The sequence below is a fragment of the Oreochromis niloticus genome, linkage group LG23 (assembly GCF_001858045.2).
Source record: "Oreochromis niloticus isolate F11D_XX linkage group LG23, O_niloticus_UMD_NMBU, whole genome shotgun sequence".
In the NCBI taxonomy this organism is placed as follows: Eukaryota; Metazoa; Chordata; class Actinopteri; order Cichliformes; family Cichlidae; genus Oreochromis; species Oreochromis niloticus.
In genome coordinates this window covers 32844009-32863607 of record NC_031986.2, presented here as the reverse complement: position 1 = coordinate 32863607, position 19599 = coordinate 32844009, and the positions used below count along the sequence as shown (strand labels likewise).

Below are 19599 nucleotides of genomic sequence, written 5' to 3'. Positions count from 1 at the left end.
CCAGCAAATGGGCGATAGAAAACCAATCGGTGCCTATGCCATCCCCAAAATGCGCTGGCAAGACGTCAGGGCAGCAAGAGTACGAGCAACTTTTTTTTTTGCCAATGCCCGTGATGCCGCCCTCCACCACGATGCCGCCCATATCAAAAACCGCTACTGTGTTAACCATTCTTTAACATCATGTAGACAGTTAAGCAGAGGCTGCAGTGAGACGGAGACATCCAGTTTCAAGGGGAAGTAAATTTGGATGTCATCAGCATAACAGTGAAAGGGAATATTGTATTTCCTGAAAATAGATCCCAAAGGCAGCGGGTATAAAGACAACAGAGAAAACAGACCCCTGTGGCAAAAATGGTGACTATTCCACTTTCAAAGATACTGTCAGCAGCCAGTAATACCTCTTTTTTAAATTTTTACTTAATTTTTTACTGCTGTTGTACTTTCTGCCATGACCAAAGATTTCTCACGTGTGGGACTAATAAAGGTTTATCTTATCTTAGAGGTTTATCTCTTAGCCACCTAAGTAGATGCACCTGTTGAATGAATTTCAAAATCTTATGTCGTCTTATTTGAGTTCTTACATTCACAAGATTTTCAGAAAACTTGGCCTTTGACCCTTTGACCTTGAGCTCAAGGTCAACGATATTCAAACTTGTCGAAGATTTTTAGTAGATACAGCAATAGTATCAATTTGAAACTCCTACATCACTTCTTTCTTGAGTTATCACATTCAAAAACTTGGGTGTCTGCCTGCTCAGCTGACAGGATGTCGACAATACCCATCAGTCTTTTATGACTGACGGGTAAAAACCATGACCATCTGTACATAAAATAAGAGTTTCATAAGGGGAAAAAAAAGTTTTACTGCTTATTTTGGCTTCTTATTGTCATTTGTTTACAAGAAAAAAATTATAATTCACATAAAACCACCTGGTATAGCTCAGCAGGTTGTGAAAGCGACCCAGAAGGTGAAGGCCTACTGCAGGCACCAGCTTCCAGTCCATATGGACCATGTACTGCATGTCATTCCCAACTCTCTTCCCCGGCTTACCTGTGTACTCCCCTGTACTGTCACCCAGAACTACTCTGAACTCTCCTTCTTCAACTCTGCTGTAGTTTGAAAACCTCTTTGTTAGCTAGGCAGTAACAAAGCTGCACTAATAAATTAAAGAGACATGGGCAAAGAAATGTGCAATCTTTTTTTGATAGCAACTTAATAAAATGAGGCAATTTCACTCAATGTCACATCCATTATGATAACTTAGGTTGAAGTATTTTCCAAGGAAAAAACACAATGAGCTAAATGCTAAAATTATCAAAGCCATTAACTGTTCAGATAGAGCACTTTCCTATCAAACAGAACTGATCATCCAAGTACATTAGACCATTTACACAATTCTAAAGAGCCACAATCTGTCAAAGAAAAGTAATTTGGGTCCTGAAAAGCTCTTTTTTTCCCCCGTCAGGTTACGACAGATGGGATTAAAAGTGTTTAAAAACACTGTACACACATCACCTTTGTTCTAACCTTCAACTCCATGCTGCACTCTGGACCACTTTGCTGTTTTTAACAGGGTATGTGATGTTTGCGAATGCTCACGTTGCACAGCTGACCCAAACTTGTCACACAGATCTGCCAGGTCTGAAGCTGGGTCCATTTCCTCTGTGGACACATGCTTTCTAAGTGCTCCTACAACGGACAACTTGATTGGGCCTTAATGTTTACAGCCCGAAAAGCTAGACCAAAGCAATGAAAAATACATATCCCTGTAAACACCTTGCCCTTTTCCCTGGGCTTTATGGTGTATTTATAACCACTTCTTTCCAGCACTAGAGCAGAGTGAAAGCCATGTTCAGATTAAATTAGCGCACGGCACCCTTTTCTGAACTAGGCACAGTTCAGGACCAGTGGGCTTGCACGAATAGGCCCGAAGGCAGACTCAAGTGCAGGGAAAATAACCTCGATAAGGAAACAAGTGGCTTCTTTGCTCTATACCTGACATGTTAACCGCTCGTGAGAGCTTCACCTGGACTAAAAAAATAAGACTACAGACTTCAGCTCCAGGTTTGAATTTGTAATTACACCTTTCGTAGTATAATTACACAAAGTTTCAATGATAGAATTAAAAACTACAAACCCTTTGCTGGGTCCTTGAAGAGTAAACAAAATGTACCAGGAAAAATAAAACGCAAGCTGTCTACAACAGATTACAGTCCCACTTCCTGTTTAACTGCATTTTTCATATTTGTGCGGACACATAATGTTCCTGTGCAATTACAGATTACTGCCAACATTATCAGACTAAACTGTGATCTCATTTACAGTCTTTATGACTGTTTAACTGCTTATCCTTGTAACCCAGTTAGACTTTTGTTTAGTGAGATTGTCACTTCCTTTGATCTCGGCAATAAAGGTGCACAAATGAGGAGAGCTGCATCTGCAGCTCGGAGTTCCAGAAGTAAAAGTAAAACTGGTGTGTGAGTGTGTTTTCAGACATCAATGAGGTCAGCCCATTGTCAACAGTTGCCCTTCCACACACTACATGGTCCAACTCAGACTGCTTCTCACTGATGAAAACGCTCTCTTTGATTTAGGCGAGGGTGGGACAGACAACACCCACTCGCTCACTGCGAGTTAAACAGGTCATTGCCTTCCTCTGCACGGACTTTGTGCCAGGGAGCTGGCAGATTAAAGATTGTTTGTACTCATGTCTGTCTGCATCACTTGTAAATTCACATGTACACACTTTTTTTCCAAACTGAGATTTTCTTTAAGGAATTTTGGTCACACCTGTGTATAAGTGTATCTTCAGGCACACACACATTCAGACAGTTCCCCCTCTAAACTCCCCGAGTTTTCTGGAAAGTTCCACTCTGCTTTTGGGAATTTTCCACACCTGTCCACAGGTTGCCCCCACCAAGTGTCACCTAATCCCCCCACCTGCCTAGCCTGTTTAATATTGCCTTGCAGGGACCAGCCTTTCCCGCCTTCCTGTTACCTGTTTATGTTGTTTGCCTACTAACTGGTTTGTTCTCCTGATTATACCTGCATGTTTCAGACAGAAACCCTAGATGCTGAACATAATAACAACCATGCTGCATTGGGAAAACTGCATCTCTGCACGTCCCTCCCTCCTGTTCCCTACTTGCCCCTACGAACCAGTCCCAAGTCCACCATCACAGACTCTCAGACTTTTACATGCATCTCTGATAAATCTGTGAGGGCTCAGAGCTGTCGCACTGAGAAAACCCCTAGAGCTGGAGGGCTCTCTCACAGACCTTTTAAACCAATATGTTCAATTTCTTTCATGATACAGCATTTGTAGTCCTTGCATTGGCCTGTCTGTGCGGGTTCAGTGTGAGGGTCGATCCACAAACTGCTCCTTGTATGAACTAAACCCAAAGCACTGCTGGTTTATCATTTCATTTATATGCAAGTAAAGAAAGCATGTGTAGCGAGACCAGTACTTTCCCACTGAGGGTTTGTAGTGAGCTGATTATCTAATGATCTATGGAGGCATTCAGCAGAGCTGCAGTAAACTGGTTAATGGTTACTATGCTGGCTTGAATATTACTAACAACAAAAGGGAGACTTTCAGTGTTTTAACAGAATTTTTTATTTTATTTTTTTAAAGGCTCCTTCAGAGAAATGTTCCTCAAAAAGAAGCAGCAAAATACACTAATCTCCTTTAAATTAAAACTGACTCAACTTCCTCTGAATAATCAACTGGCCCAGAGTCTAAAAAAAATTATCACGTAAATATACATAACACAAAAACACTAGATTTGCTTCACGCAAAGTAGAGCTTGTGCTTAGATCTGATGTTTTATGTCAAAGCAGTTCACACACTGAAATGTCGATCCACTGATTTGCTGTAAGGTGTAAGGCCTTAGTGACAAAGGGAAAAAATCTCACACCATTTGCTTTGGTTGCAGGTAGATTGCCACAATCGCCTGTATTTTACACTGAAGATACTGAAATGTCTGCAAAACCCTCACTAACCACGGAGCAGCCTTGAAACATGAAAAATGTGACTCAAACCACAAATGCAGAACATTCACCTTCAAAATAACAGTTATAACAAACACATTTCAAAAGGTGAAACTTCTACTTTGAAAGCAAATGACTTTTAGTTCCTGTTTGTGTAGCACTGTTCACTTTTGAACCACTAGTAGTTTGTAGTTTGTGAGTGTTTGCAAGCAAACAGAGTGACAGGTCTTCTATACTAGCTACAGACAAGCATAGCAATGTGCTAAAGCAATCACAAGCAGGATTTCGGTGCTGCACCACATAACCCACTGCGACCAATTATCAACAAACTCCAGCAACCAGTCGCCAAACAGCCACAGAAACACACATTTTCCTCTGCATCTACTGGTTGCCAGGGGGATGCCAACTGGTCTCCAAGCCTGTGTGACTGAGGCCTAAGTAAAAGTGTAAGGGATTAGACGAGACCTAAATAATGAGGGCTCTCAAACACTTAAGTGGCGTTTACACACCAACACAGCTAGCTGGAGACACCATGGACAAGTAGTCTTTCCTGTTCACCTGAATGTCACATGTGTAGTTGGTGGGCTGTAATATGCAGTCTAAGCAGAGAGGCTGTGGGGCCACAAAAAAGGCATGCATGCAGATGTCTGTTCAGAGCCACACTGAGCAAAGGGGATGCTAGAGGAAACCAGAACACAGCTATTCCTGTTTATAGGAAAACATCTTCTTCAGTGTTAGATCATAAAAGACTGGCTTGTGAGTGACAGCCAGGATCAGTTTCTCCTCCAAAATCGTTGCCAGTATCGATATCATAAATCCCAGCCTTCTTATTTTTGATGAGTCAGTCAGGGAGAAGTGACAGTGATGAGTGCTGTGGTGATCCAAATATTTAGAGTAGCTGAGAGCACAGCGAGCATCATACACAAAAAAACACTGAAGGCATTTGTATGTCGTCGGCTTCAAAGGATTTGTAAATAAAAAGGAAAAATGCTGCCTGACCATACGACCGTGCGATGAGAGCCACAAGCAGCTAAATGATGTCAAAAGCTGGCACAAAAGCAACCTGAGAAGCAAACAGTAAGGGCCAGACAGGGCTGGCTTTCAGTTACGGGACTTTTTAAAATAAGAGGGAAATTTTCATAATATATCAAATAATGACTGAATGTTTGGGGGGAAAAAAATTTAGATGAGTCATCAAATGTTCTAGGTCAGCTTGTACTACGCGCCTCCATGGTCCATCAAATTAGAAACACTGGTGTCATATTCACTGCTTTTAAACCTTTGCCCTCTTAACCGCTCTGACAGACTAACGTGTAATAAAACACAAAAATTCAAAGTATGAAGAGTTTTTTGTGTGTCAACAGAGAAAACAGCCCCTTCTCACCATTCAACCACACGAGACTACCGTTCCACAAAGGAGACGGGAAAAAAATAAAGTTTAGTTGTAAACAAATACTGATGTCTCATCATATTTATTAAAACCAAAACTTGAAAATAACCATTTTTCTTAGAGATAAACTCTAGATACTAGAAAAATGCCCAAGGCTTATTTCGCAACGCTTTAATCATCAGCATCAGAAAAAAAGTTGCATTTACACAGACTAGAGCTCGAGGCCAACAAGTGCAATCCCTGAAAAGTGGCAAAACAAATTTAGGGCTTTGGTTAATATGGCTCTTTTTAATTTGATCCTTCTACAACAAATGAAAGTTGGGCCAGCAGAGGGTTTTAAGAGATTAGGGAATACTTCTAATGTACTGGATCTGTCTGATGATAACAAAAGTGACCTCAGACCTGACACAGAAGGCCCCCTTTCACCCTGAGCTTAAACCTATCAGGGAGCTTAAAACAACAACAAAGCCATATTATGTGAAAGCGCTGTATGTGAGCACCGAGGGAGGCTGCACATTGTTACCAAACTCGCATTGCACGCAGCAGTATATAATGTAAAATTGGATAATCCATTAACCAAGCGGATTCTAGGCCAACTCACTAAGACCTAGAGCATACCCTTTGACCCCTCATGTATTATATCTGACATGTGAATAGTGCAAGTAAATGCAAATGTGGACCCACAGAGAAGCTTTCTCTTTATGTTATACATGGAAGTCCCCTCCACCTCTTCCCAAATACTTGTAATAGCATTAAAGGTGCTTTAGAGTCTGAACCTTGTTGCATTACTGCTCTTATCTCTGCGGATAAATGCTTTCCATTTAGTTAAGCCATGACATTTTATTTTTAAATGTATATGTTTGTTGCTATATCGTTTTTCAGAATCCAATAAAGTTCAATCAGTATTATTACCAGACAAAATAAAGAATTACAATTGAGGTGATTTTTAAATACACAGCAAAGGTCACTTTCTAGATGCCATTTCTTCCTTCTTTTTTTTTTTCTTTTTTTAATTTAACTGTATTGTTGGACTAGAACTTCAAAGTTAGCACTAGTTTAAACATTTTCACAAGCTGTCAGCGTTAATCTCGTTAAAATGACGTTAACACCATAACCGCATTAACGCGGCAAATCTCCTTTAGCAAGTTAGCGCGGATTGCCCCGTTCGTGGGGCTGCACGGCGTCAACGCGTTAGCGTGGTTAGCTCATCAACGCATTAGCACGGTTAGCTCGCCAATGCGTTAGCACGGTTAGCTTGTCAACGCATTAGCACGGTTAGCTTGTTAGCGCCGTGCAGCCCCACGCACGGGGCAATCCGCGCTAACTCGCTAACGGAGATTTGCCGCATTAATGTGGTTATGGCGTTAACATCATTTTAACGAGATTAACGCTGACAGCACTAGTTTAAACAGTATTACAATTTTCATATTCTACAATATCTACACACAAAAAAATAATACACTGAGGAAATTAAAGCCATTAAGTTTGGCTTTGAATGATTATGAAATTGGATACTAGGTAGCATTTTGTTTCTAGCTAGGGAGTTTATTGCCGTCTTTCTGTGTGATTTTACAGAACTTATGAGACTTTATTCTCTGCAGATTTTAATGTTAATTATTTTACAGTAAATAAATGTCATTGTTTGCTCTATCTGAAGGTGCTTCAGTGGGGGGGTTTTCTCTGGGATGTGTTTGTTTGGATCCATATCATGGAGAGATCTTCAGCACATGTTCCCATGGATGTCAGGTAAAAGTCATCTCAACAGTTGACAACCAGTCATCTATTTCCTCAGATGCTTTCAAGCTCTTTTACAAATTTCTCACATTTTTTTTCTTGAAAACAATAATAAACAATTACATTTGTAAAACTTCTATGATTCTGATAGGACAACAACATTACAGGTTTGTTTAGCTTCAGCAGAGACTCACGTTTCCAATCTGTCAAAGCTGTGCTGTCAAAGCAAACATCCTTTTCACCTGATAGAGCTTTGTTTGCTTCAAACAAACACCTCGTATCTGTAGCAAATAGGGGAAAACCCTGTTTGCAACAGATATGGCCTGAAATCAAAAGACATCAGTTCCTGAAAAGAAGCTACCACGTTAACACGAATAAGCCCCAAATCACAAGTCGAAATCAGAAGATATATTTGCTTAATCCCAAAACATTACATACAAGTACCACAAAATGGCCTTGAGGGTAACAAATAACCTGTCACGCCTCCGTTTTGCATACACAGCCTGCTTCTTGCAGATACAGAAAACTGAAGTCGTGATGTACGGGTGCATCGGGGACGAATGCGAGGTTACGTGAAGACTCAGTCCCAGGTGTAAGCCGGTGGAGTGGAGACAGCGGCTTCCAGTCAGGATAATGATTTGGGTCAGTAGGTAACTACGTTCCTGGACCACGGGGGACTTGTTGCCAATTAATCCTGCCAATGAGCCAAGTGGGCACGGGAGACTGATAAATGCAGCTCTTTCAAGGAGTGATGGGGTAAAACTTCAACTGCTGACACCACAGTCGGGAGTTAAAATGACACAGTAAGATTAGGAATTGTACCGAGCCTGACGTAATGGAAAACCACAACTCTTGCCAGTCAATTAAGCATTGTAAGCATTGCCTTAACTTCTCAAACACTGGCAGAGAGCACTGAAATCCACTCCAAACACAAAACCCTGAAACATCAGGTTTTACCAACCACTTCCTCTCGTGCCTACAGTTCCTCCTCGACTTTAAATCAACCTCAAGAGAGAGGTTTATGCTATGGTATTTCCCCCAGTCTCATTGACTTTATGAGAACAAAGGCAACTTCTGGGCAACAACAGACTTTTACACACAAACACACACAAAAAAAATGTTCCAAAATGTATGAGTCTGAATCCGATTAAAGAAGTTTCAGGTCATTTACAGTACTAATAATAAGCGTTTCAAATCGCTTGGTTTCACAGCATACAAAGGTAAAATCTGAATTCTTCATCCTGTCATCATTCCAATCTGTTTTATGTTTTGGACTTGAAATATTCTGGCACCTCATTAACAGCCCCGTGTTTTGCCAACTGCATGCTTCAGTAATTTGATGGTCTTTAGAGGCCAGCATCTGTCACTGCATGCCAAGCAAGTGTAAAGTGTCCCATTAGCCTCGAGCTTCTGTCTAATCTGAGATTAATCATTTAGTGGCATCTGATCCTAAATGATTGGGGCACGCCTCGTGGTTTACTGTGTGAAATATTTACTGTTATGACAATGGCTCCTCTCCACGAAAAATCAAATCGGCGCTTCTCACCTCAACTTGCTCAGAAACAAAAACTTGTTCTGTTGCGCTGCAATGCGCAGAAATTCTCCCACATTTTATGAATATTTTCTGAGCTGCAGGCCCTTGAAGTACACGAGGAGGGGGCAGGGGCTTAAGATTTAACGCTCTTTAATTCATGTCATTCTTTCCAGCACTTTTTGAGCCTTCATCACCCCCTTTGGGAATCAAGATGAATCATATGAGTATCATGACCATCACTTATATATGTGAATAAGATTAATGACATCTGTCTATTATATAGACACCAATGTTTTTTTATTCCATTTTGCCACCCTAAGCTACATTTGCTTAAAGTCTTATAATAATACTAATAGAAACAGTTTTAATATAAAAGGAATCACGGCTAGAAAAAGAGTCTTGGGTAAAGATAAAAAAGGAGACCTTTCAAAAGTGAGGGCCTTAAATGCCTTGAAGTTTTCTCTAGTGAATTATCCGAAATCAGATCAAAGATCCAGGTTACCAGTGGCTGTTTCTGTTTCTCTACGTCACAGACATTAAACCGTTGCAGTTTATTCAAACTATGACATATTTCATCATCCTGATGCTCAGAGCTGGTTATAGAAAAAAACTGTTCTGATCAAAAACAGATCTTAGCTTTAGATTGTGACACTTGGAGTGGGTGTAAAATTGATCTGGTTGCAGATTTAAACGGAGCGTAAATGTATTTTTCATCCCTGAAAATTTCGCATAGATATCTCCTGTACTTGTGAAGTTATGAGGCTCAGACGTGCCAGAAAAAATACGAATTAAAGGCTGATGCTGACGTTTGAAACTGGACTCAAGAAAACATTTTAGGCAAGAGGAACTTCCGTGGGAACCCTTTCAGGAACTTCATAGTTTGATCAAAAAAAAAATAATTGTTTTGTTTTTTTTAACTGTGGTTCATGCCTCCAAAAAAAGTCCCTGCTCCTCAGCGAGTCCCTACTGTGTTCCAGAAACTGAGAAAGTATAAACTAGTAGGAAAAATCAATAGAACAAAAGATGGGAATTTCAAAAACAAAGGGCAGCAAGAGCACGAGAGGGAGAAATCTGACAATGTTTTGTTCTACTCAAGCAGAAAGCAGTGCCTAAAAAAAAAAAAAAACCCAAGTAGTCTCAATAAATCATTTTAGAGATGGGCCTCCATTCTTTCCCATCAGCTCGCCCTGATGGGTCAAATTTTGGAGTTTCCTGTATTTATAAGCCCTAAATTTCTTCTCTTTTTTCCCCCTTTTTCTTCTCTTTCAAAGGGTTTTTGTAAATGATCAATTAAAAGTACCAAAATATATTCAAGTTCTTTTTTTATGTTAATATTTACCTCTGGAAAAGGAAAATCCTGTCAGAGATGGCAGTTGGCCCAACATAGAACTGATGACATTTCTGAGTCAACCTGGATCAGTAAGAAGAGATTTTAGGATAGAATCGTTTACCAGTAAAACTGGACTCGTTTAAGTTGGAATAAATATCCGATTTAAATAAGGACACATCATGGTGATGTTCAAAATATCAAGCTAATCTGGATCCAGTTTTCCTCCTGCATGGTGTGCAGTGAATTTTCAGTTTAGGCAGAGGTACGCACACACTGACTGCTCTTGTTCTAAATTTATAGGCAAACTAAATCTAACAAATTGAGGAAAAATCCAAACTTGAACTTAAGAGAACACAATACATGGCCACAGGCCTCGGGAGCCGAGAGTTCACTGGCAGCGTACGGAGGGAAAGTCTGAGCTCTACAACAACACCGAAACACAGTAAATTTAAGCAGAAGTTGGAGACTCGATTATTATGAAATATGTCAGCGTATGCCTGGCCCAGACAAGTCAACACAAATCTGACAACATGCCAAACACGAAGGTGGATCACAACATTAAGCGCAGGGTGCGGGCCTCTTTTTGTAATGGGAACGCAGATAATCAATGCAGGCAAAGTGTTGAGGAAAACCTACTTCAAAGTGCCGAAGACCTTAAACTGAGGTGATGATTGGTGTTCAAACATGATAAAGGCCACCTGCATGCTGCCAAATCAACAATAAAATGAGGGGCGCGGCCAAAGCTTTGACTTGTCCTGAAAAATAATGCGTCTGAGATTGTTTATTGACTCAGCATGAGTGCGAGAGAAAGAAAATTCAGCCTCAGCTGCGAGGAAAACCCCTAAATCAAGATGCCCAGCCATATTCTGACATATGAATAAAGATTTGCGTATTTTGATTTTCCTCAAAAAGCACACATTCCAAAGCTTGACTAATTCCTGAATATGTCACGTCCATCATCGCTGATGCCACAGGAGAAAACAGGAGCCGCACTAAACATGTGTGAGTTTGATCTGCACTCTAAAGGTCTAAGCAGCACAGGAAAATGGCTGTAAAGAAAACATCATTAGTTACAGAGTAAACAGGAGTTCAACAGAAAAACAGAAAGCAATCAAACCCTAAAGTGATTCTCCTTAATAGGAAAGATAATCTCCTCCACTTTAGCTTGATTCTCCTCAGCTCAGCTGGTTCCTCAGTGTAATTGCTCCTGTTAATCATGCCTTAATTTGTTGACGAGATTCATTTGGAAGACTTGACTTTAGAGAAAGAGAAAAAAAACGACACACAATCTCCTCCAATCTGGGTGTGCCAGCATCTTGAAATTAAGGATACTCAAAGAAGAGCGAGACCAGATTAAGTCATTTTAAGAGTATTAGAGATGCCCCTAAAGACTGATGTAACACCGTGATCGGCGTGTGTCACTGCTTATTAAACCAGCAAAACTGATCAGCCATCTCATTCTTCTTAATAGGAATACTGAAGAAACTTCTGTTTGTCCCTCTTTACAGTACTTTAAACTCTTTTGATGTTTACGTTTAAAAAAAAAAAAAAGTTAAAAATCCAACAAAACACATTACCCGGTGTAAGAGTTGGAGCTTGTTTATAATAAAAACATCATAAAAATCCCTAACGCTCACTCCCTGCTGGCTCACAATCCAATAAAACCCAGGGCTGGAGCTCAATATTTATTTAAGATAATTATAAAAGTGGTTGAGGTTTTTTCTGCTTAAATTTTAGAGCTTCCCTCAAGGAGGTTTCGTCCTTCCCCCAAAGGAAAATCAAGGGAAAAAATACATTTTTATTGGTTAAATAGTCAGAAATTACACTAAAATGTATAAACTTTTGCTTAGCAAGATAACACAGACTTAAAATCTTCTTAAATTTCTTCAAAAAGACCCTGATTAGAGAGTCATTTTCCTATAAATATTGATGCCACTTTACAACTATCATTAAAATAAACAACACTACCACCTAAGCCGGGGCTTTTGATTCTCCTTTCATAAGGTTCCTGCAATAAAAGCACAATTGACCTTTAAGCCAACCAGTCTGCTTTTCAGTTACTTAAAATCTCAAGTTAACAATGATCAGAATTATTACATTAGAAAATAATTGGATTCTCACTGTACGTATAATGCTTGCCATCACTGAGCAGCCCTACTAAATATCTGTCACCAGATATCTCAGCACACCCTTAAAGGTCACATGTCTAACCCCCATGGCTCAGAGAAGTTTTTTTTCCCACAAAGGCGGAAACTACTTAACATTAAACGGTGTAAATAATCATTTCAAACATATTTTCAGTGGCATGTAATAAAACACAAATTAAAAGGAAACATTTACGCAGGCAGTTTATCTCTCAGGTTAAAAGGCTTACAGAGTCCCAGTGTAATTTAGAGATAGAAGTAATTAGATAATCAGACCACACCATCACTAAAATCAGCAGCCTGAGCCCTCGCAGCAAAGTAAAATCATTTACCTCTTGCTCGACTTGTGAAGTGGAAAAAAACTGCCAGGCAGCTGCCATTAAGTGTTTGAAGTGTGAAAGTAAGAGCCAGGAGGGAGGTCAGACCTGTTAAGGTGTAGCTATCAGTAAGAGTGGCTGTTTGCAGAACCAGAATTCTTCAATGACCTGAGCTGCCCCTCACTCACTCACTCACTCACACTCAACCACAGGACAGCTACAGGAAAACATACTGGGCTATTTAAAAAGTTCTGCCCCAAAAATGTGTGTTCGGTTTGGTCAGACATAACACTTCTTTTTTTTTTTTTTGCATTTTTCACCTTCATCTCTAACTTTCTGGCATAACTGAGACATCTGCGTACAAAGTCAGTCTTGCAGTCAGAAAAATGTGTCACCGCAGCGATGCGCTCATCTGAACTTTTTAAACATTTTCCGAAAATATCTGGTGAGCCAGAGAAACAATCCAAATCGATCCCCTCACCTTTTCATATTATGATAATAATGATAAAGGTTTCCCAAAAGCAGCCGCATTATATGCAAAGAAATACATGTGTGAAACAGCTACTTAAGCTCCTTTTAAGTGATTATATTATAAATTAAGCACATAATGATACTCACAGTTTCTCTTTAGATCACTGAGGCACACAAACTGCTAGCTTCACTAAATGGCAGTGACTTGGAAGACTCCTCTCACCCCCAGAAAGCCTTGTGCAGCTGAAATGACTCACATCCCCTCATCCAACCTCTGTCAACCATCATGAGGAGGTAAACACTTCCAAATATGGAGAAAATATGAAGACGGTATTGGAGGGCAATATCAGTTTGGTTTGCTTTTAGCTTGGAATGCCATACTCTGTGAGCCAGAGTCACTCCACGGAGCCAGTTCTGCGGTGCATACCTTTCACTTGGAATAATAATGATGATTGTAGAGACTTTTCACATTGTTTTGAGTTGAGTCTGACCTAAGATGGGTGACACTGTGTGTGCTCTTCTATTTAAAAGAATATAGTTTAAAAAAGGAAAGAAAGAAAAGAAAAAATGAGCGGCCTTAAAAGTACAGGAATCTCCAAGAAATGCAAAATAAAGTGAATATCAATATAATTCACTCCCTATTAACCAGGAAAGCAGGGCCAGATTAGCAGGTAACAACAGCCCACGTGCTGTGAGGAGCGGTCTTGTCGCACAGATTGTCTTCAAGTGATTAAGAGGGTGTAATTAAAGTCTGATTACGCCCCATGAGTGCCATAGGTCAGCCACTAAACAGCCGGTAGGAGAGAACATTACAACGCCCTGCATGGACTGGAAGTGTATTGAGGAGCAACTTGGCTTGAGAGTGCTCATTTCCTGAAACAGCTCAGCCCACTTCATTCAAATCCCACAGGAGAAGACCATTCACTGACACTTCAACATACATTTTCTGTTTTAGTCCCCTAATTTCTAATGCGGGCAATCGTTTTCTGTAACAAACTTGATAGAAATCTGACTCAAAGTCAGTCTGAACAGTTAAATGAGAAGTCAAAGCTTTCCCCTCACTAATGCCACATATGTAAATAATGTGCACCTGAGACGTCTGTGACACGAAGGGTCTACAGGGTTAAAGTAAAGCTCTGCCCTTTTTTTTGGCATTTGCATTACTTTTATAGGAAGCTGAACTCCAAGTGCATGTTTGGAAGGATATTAGAAGAGACTGCTAAATGGGGCCTCACGAGAAGGCAGCTGCAATGTAAACACAGAAGAGCCTTAAAAACTTCACGACTCATTTTTGCAAAGGCGCTTATAAGCCAGTCTGATGCAACTTCAGTCTTTGCACAGAATTTGAAAGCATCAGGTGGCAGCATGGAGGCGCACCCAAGCTTTCCAAAACAAATCATTAAGTAATACTTGATGATAAATCTCAAAGCAAAAATCAGCTGCCTGTCTAGTGAGTGGCCCTCCTGGACTTTAGATGGTAATCCCCATTCTGCTTTGCAGCCTTGTGAGATTGACACGTTGGAACTCCACCTGACACAGGTGTTGGTTACAATGACCCTGCAATTCACAGAGGACAGAGAAGACTCCTACAGCCAGCATTCGGCCATGACAGTCTGATTTTTTCTTGATTTTGGCTTCTAATGATTATGCAAACAAAATAAAAACAAAACAATCACTTTTTTTAACATTCATTTTGATTATGAAGTTCACCACTTTCCTTTACTGAGGTGTGTTTTCCACCCACATAAAGTCACTTGCCGTTTAGGTCAGCTCAATCCAAGACAATTATAAGACACGCTTCAGTCAACAAGATCTATCTGAAGGAAGAAATGTTCACAAGGCCGCCTGCAGCTGTCACTGGTTTGAAGAAGTTCATCGGCTCTCTGTGCTTGTGTACAGGTCCATTAGACACCTCAGACCACTGCCACTTGGGGGTTTTCCCCATCTGAACCCACAGACATCACATGGAAGACTGTCTGGAACCAGTGGTTTACCTTGTAAGATATGCTTTATGGTCAAAATCATTCCCTAAGTCTGTGCTGGATGAACCTAAGGAACCTAAAGGTGTGTCCACCATATCTGCTATCGCTTTGTTCCCAAGTTATCACAATATATAAGATTTTCAGAAACCTTACCCTGACCTCGAGGTCGAGGTCTCTGAGATTTTTGGTAGATGCATCTATGGTATCAATCTGAAGCTCCTACATCGCCTCATTCTCCAGTTATCGCAATCACAAGACTTTTAGAAGATTTGATCTCTGTCCTCTAACCTTTGTCCTTAATATTGAGGTCTTGGAGAATCAAACTCATCTGAGATTTTTAGTAGATATCATACCATAGCATCTTCATTTAAAAAGCTTTTTAGAACACCCATAGCTGACACAAAGTGCTGTACATTGAAACTAACAATAAATAATATGAATCATTTAAAAAAGATATGCCTGTGATATCAGTTTGAACCTCCTACATTGCTTTATTCTCGAGTTATCACAAACTTAGGTGTCCACGCTGCCTGCCTGTATGCTCACCCACCAAAAAACAACATCAGTCTTTTAAGGCTGAGGGGTAAAAACTTTCTGGACTGAAAGAAATCAACTGCCTGGTAGGTTGAAGCATGAGACAGGAAGTGCCAGAGCCAGCTGGTTAGCAGGAACTGAACTTTCAACATAACATAAGGGCGAGTAAATCATTGGTGGCATCACCCTACCAAAGTAATGTGTATCAAAACATATTTGGGCGAATGCTGAAACACGACGGTGGCCTGCTGGGGTAAAGTCTGCGTGGGAAACACTGAACTTCTTCAGACTGGATTCAATCTTCTGCCTATGAAACAGTGTGAGGGGGAAAATGAAGCCATTTGGTCTCCTTTATCACTGGCAGACTCACAATCAAGCAAGGTAATAGTAAGGTCAGAAGTCAAATGTCACAATGTTTGGATGCAAACTATGATGACATATTTAGAATCTCTATATATCAGTAAGTGTTGCCAAAACAAACAAAGTCAGGGGTTTAAGCGTACTTTTAATAATAAAAGACATTTTCTGAAAATTTGACCTTATTTGAACTGCAAAAGTGCAAAGAAACATGATATTTAGATTTCCTATACACCATTCCCAATATGACTTTATTCTATCAATACAAACAATGGCAGTAAGAGATATAGTTTTAAATAGCATTACTATCACTTTGACCTTTAGATCATTTACCTTGAAGGAAAGGTAAGAGGTCAAATCTGACATTATATTTTAAGTCATTTATATTGTACCTGATACCACAAATGTCCATTTCCAACCAATAAATCAATAAGTTAACCCTGACGACCTTTGGTGGATGCAAGCCAAGTTTTGATGGATTGTTAACATGACCCCACTCTACACCCTCACAAAGTTGATAATATTTCATTCAAAACTTTTTGAGCTATTGTGTTTAAAGATATAGAAATGCTACCAAAAACATAGCCTCCTTTGTGGAGGTAATTAAGATGATTCCAAGCATTCTTTTTTTATTCGTAATGCCTACATTACCCACAATGCACATCCACTACCAAAACAAGTTGGAGAATGCGATGTATTATGGAAGTGGCGGCTAATACGTTAAGTTTTTTCTTACATTTGCACGACTCACTTGCCTCCACGCTAAGGCTTGCTGATAAGTGACATTACACCTGATGTACAAAAGCTCACGAAGATAATAGAGCAATAACAAGTTCATGGGAATCCTCATTGGAAGGAACACAATGATTAACAAGTAACTGCTTGTACTGTTTAACACTGAGCCCATCATAAAAGCTTCATTGTGGGCATGCTGCTTTTATGGTAGAACATGAAGTTCAGGGCCAGAACCAAGTCCCTACATTTCTACAATGTGGAAATTAGTACACTTAACCTTCCAACCAAGCTTGACAACCACGTGACAGAAAACACAGCAACATGTAAAAAGGTAAAACCCAGCAAAGCAAAAAAGCTCTCTTACTTTTTCTCCACTTTGACGTCGCTGTAGTGTTTCTGGAAGACGATGAAAGCCGTATGTTGAAGTCAGTTGACACTGAGAAATAAAAAAAACTCAGTGTTACTCAAATGGATTACACAACTTTAATTGTGCTATGCAGGACCCACACTGGCATGGTAAGTTGGTCCTGTCATCTCACAGACATTTTTTTTTTCCCATGACTGTGTTGTTCATCAGCAGAAAGATGAACCTTGGGCAGGCTTCCTATAAATCGTGTATGAACCTAAGCGCTGGTTGTCCATTTAAATTTGAGTCTGTCAGGCACCTGTCACCCCTCTGGGAGCAATACTTCATAGCAAAGATGTAGAGCGGGGACAACAATGCTGACAAGTGACACCGCAGAAAATATTTCACCACAGCACAACAATTATTTAGCAGCGAGAACTAACAGACTAAAATTCAATATAAATGCACTCCTGACAGGTGAAGGACCAATTTGTTTGCACTGGCCATCATGCGTTCAAGTCGAAGCATCTCATTACTTTGAAGGGATTAGGCGTCAAATTTAAGACACTACATACTCCAACAGGCAGGTTCAATGAGCCTGGCTGATCTGACTTCCATCTGATGGCACCAAACCAGTAAGAATGTTGAATGTCCAATTTATCCAGCCAAAATTGGAGCAAAACTAAAAAAAGGTTAAAACCTAATTCTGGATTGAAAGATAAAAGGGTGAAAAAAATTGTGATAATATTTTAGTCCCTCCAAAACAGTCATACTGCGAGGCTCAAAATTAAAATCATCTTGCAACCAAAGACAGGCTGTGACAAATTTTTTTAAGCTTCAAAAAACTATTAACTAGCCAACAGTAATAAAGACTGTAATAATGGAATAATTAACATGGTAACTTATTTATATTCTAATTCTTATTCATGGTAACTGTACATAGATTTTCTACAGGCTGAGGTCACATGGGCAAAAATATGTATCGCTGCATTTTAGACTGGTTTTGGCCCATTTACCAGTGACTATTCTGCATGTCAAACAAAGAAATTACGCAATCCATATCATGCTTTTTATCAGATGAGTTACTTGAACTATATTATCTACTGATAATGTCAGCTTGTTGGCTCCATAATTATGGGATCTGGTTGTGTAACTGTGAAAGAATTACTGACAAGCAAGATCTGCATGGTGCCCTGGTGAGGCATCACAGAGATCTGATCCATCACATTTATCAAATCTTTTAAATCTGGAGGTCATGTCATCGTATGATAACTCAAAATGTTTCTGTAGGTACTTTTAATATATACAGTATTTGGCTTTTGATATGTATGTGTGTATGTATGATATGTAAGTGCTCCAGAGCAAAGGTTTCCCAGGGTTTTCTGAAGGTCTTCAACGTTTTTTTGTTTTACTAATTTTCAGTCCAGTCTTCGTACCTGACCATTTTCAGATGAATGATATTTTGGTTGTTTGTTTACTAAGCTACTTAACATTGATCTATGAATCATTCAAGGATAAGAAAGGCACCAAACTAAATGGATGGACTGCTGTTGGGTCTATACATAAAAGCAAAGAACCACTTTTAATTTGTATTTTGGGGGACTTTGTTACTGGAAGCCTGTGGCAAAAAATACATTTGTTCCCATTTCTTTTGCAGAATCCATGAAAAATGCCGAAGAGTCGGCATTTTTCATACAGTTGGTATACAATTGGATGGAAATAAAATTGTATTTTTGCACCAACAAGGTGATTCTTAAATAGCAATTAGCTTAAATCTTGGCATATCTTGGAATGGGGTGCAGCTATCTATAAAACACGGTAGAGGCTCTGTCAGGTTTTGGGGCTCCATTTCAGCCAGTGATGTTGTACTTGTTACAGAAAGTACAGTTTTGATCCACACTTACTATGATCCAAAACACACTGCCAATGCAATAAAATCACACCTGAATAGAAAACACACAGTGGAACACTATCAGTCATGGCCTGGCTTCCCTAGAGCCTCGACCTCAACATTATTGAAACAGTGTGGGAGGCAGAAACATCCATCTACGAAGCCTGGAGAACTATTCCTGAATACTACTTAAAGAAACAACAGGAAAGCTTTCCTGAAAGTGTTCAGGCTGTGCTGAAGAATAAAGGTGGTCACACCAAATACTGACTTTCAAGCTTGTTGGAACTGTAAAAACTTTTTGACCTATTTACTGTATTCCCATGCATGTTTGCACATCTTTTAATAAATCTGTTTCCTAGAAAAAGAAAACAGAACTATCAATGGTGGCTTTTGTACAGTACTGGTCAGAAGAACTCCATCCCATCAAAAAAGCCCATCTCTACACCCCATCGCTACATTCTGATATATGAGCAGTTTAAACAACACCTGTTTGCAATAAAACTTTCAAATAGTTTCATTGCTTTAAAAAACTCCTCAATAATGTATACGAATCTAAAACTATGGAGCAGCAAATCCAAATAACCAGAGTGACCCAATTGAAGACATTAAACAGCAAACTGATGACTTGCGTCTCCATGAGATATAAAAATTCTACCTTTATGTTACTTTTTGTTTACAATTTGTGCTGAATGGACATTAATTATATACTGTAGACTGCATTATTAGTAGTAGCATTGTCTGGGCTCAAGTGTGTATTTCTATCTGAAATCAACACTCATAAAATTCAACAATCAAACAAATACTGCAAGTACTTACAAAATAAAAATCCCCCTGAAAAGATTT

At 39.6% G+C, this 19599-nt stretch overlaps 1 protein-coding gene across 4 annotated transcripts in view; it reads right to left on the bottom strand.

Moving 5' to 3' along the window:
- Positions 1–19599, bottom strand: part of lpp (LIM domain containing preferred translocation partner in lipoma) — a 179246-nt gene that overhangs the window by 154554 nt on the left and 5093 nt on the right. For 3 of the 4 annotated variants that reach the window (XM_025902823.1, XM_005451220.4, XM_005451219.4), the window contains exon 2: positions 16884–16955. The gene's annotated coding sequence lies outside the window, so the exon portion shown is untranslated. Of the gene's footprint in view, positions 1–13058; positions 13140–16883; positions 16956–19599 lie in introns of those variants that run through there. The other variant, XM_005451221.4, reaches the window with a different exon arrangement.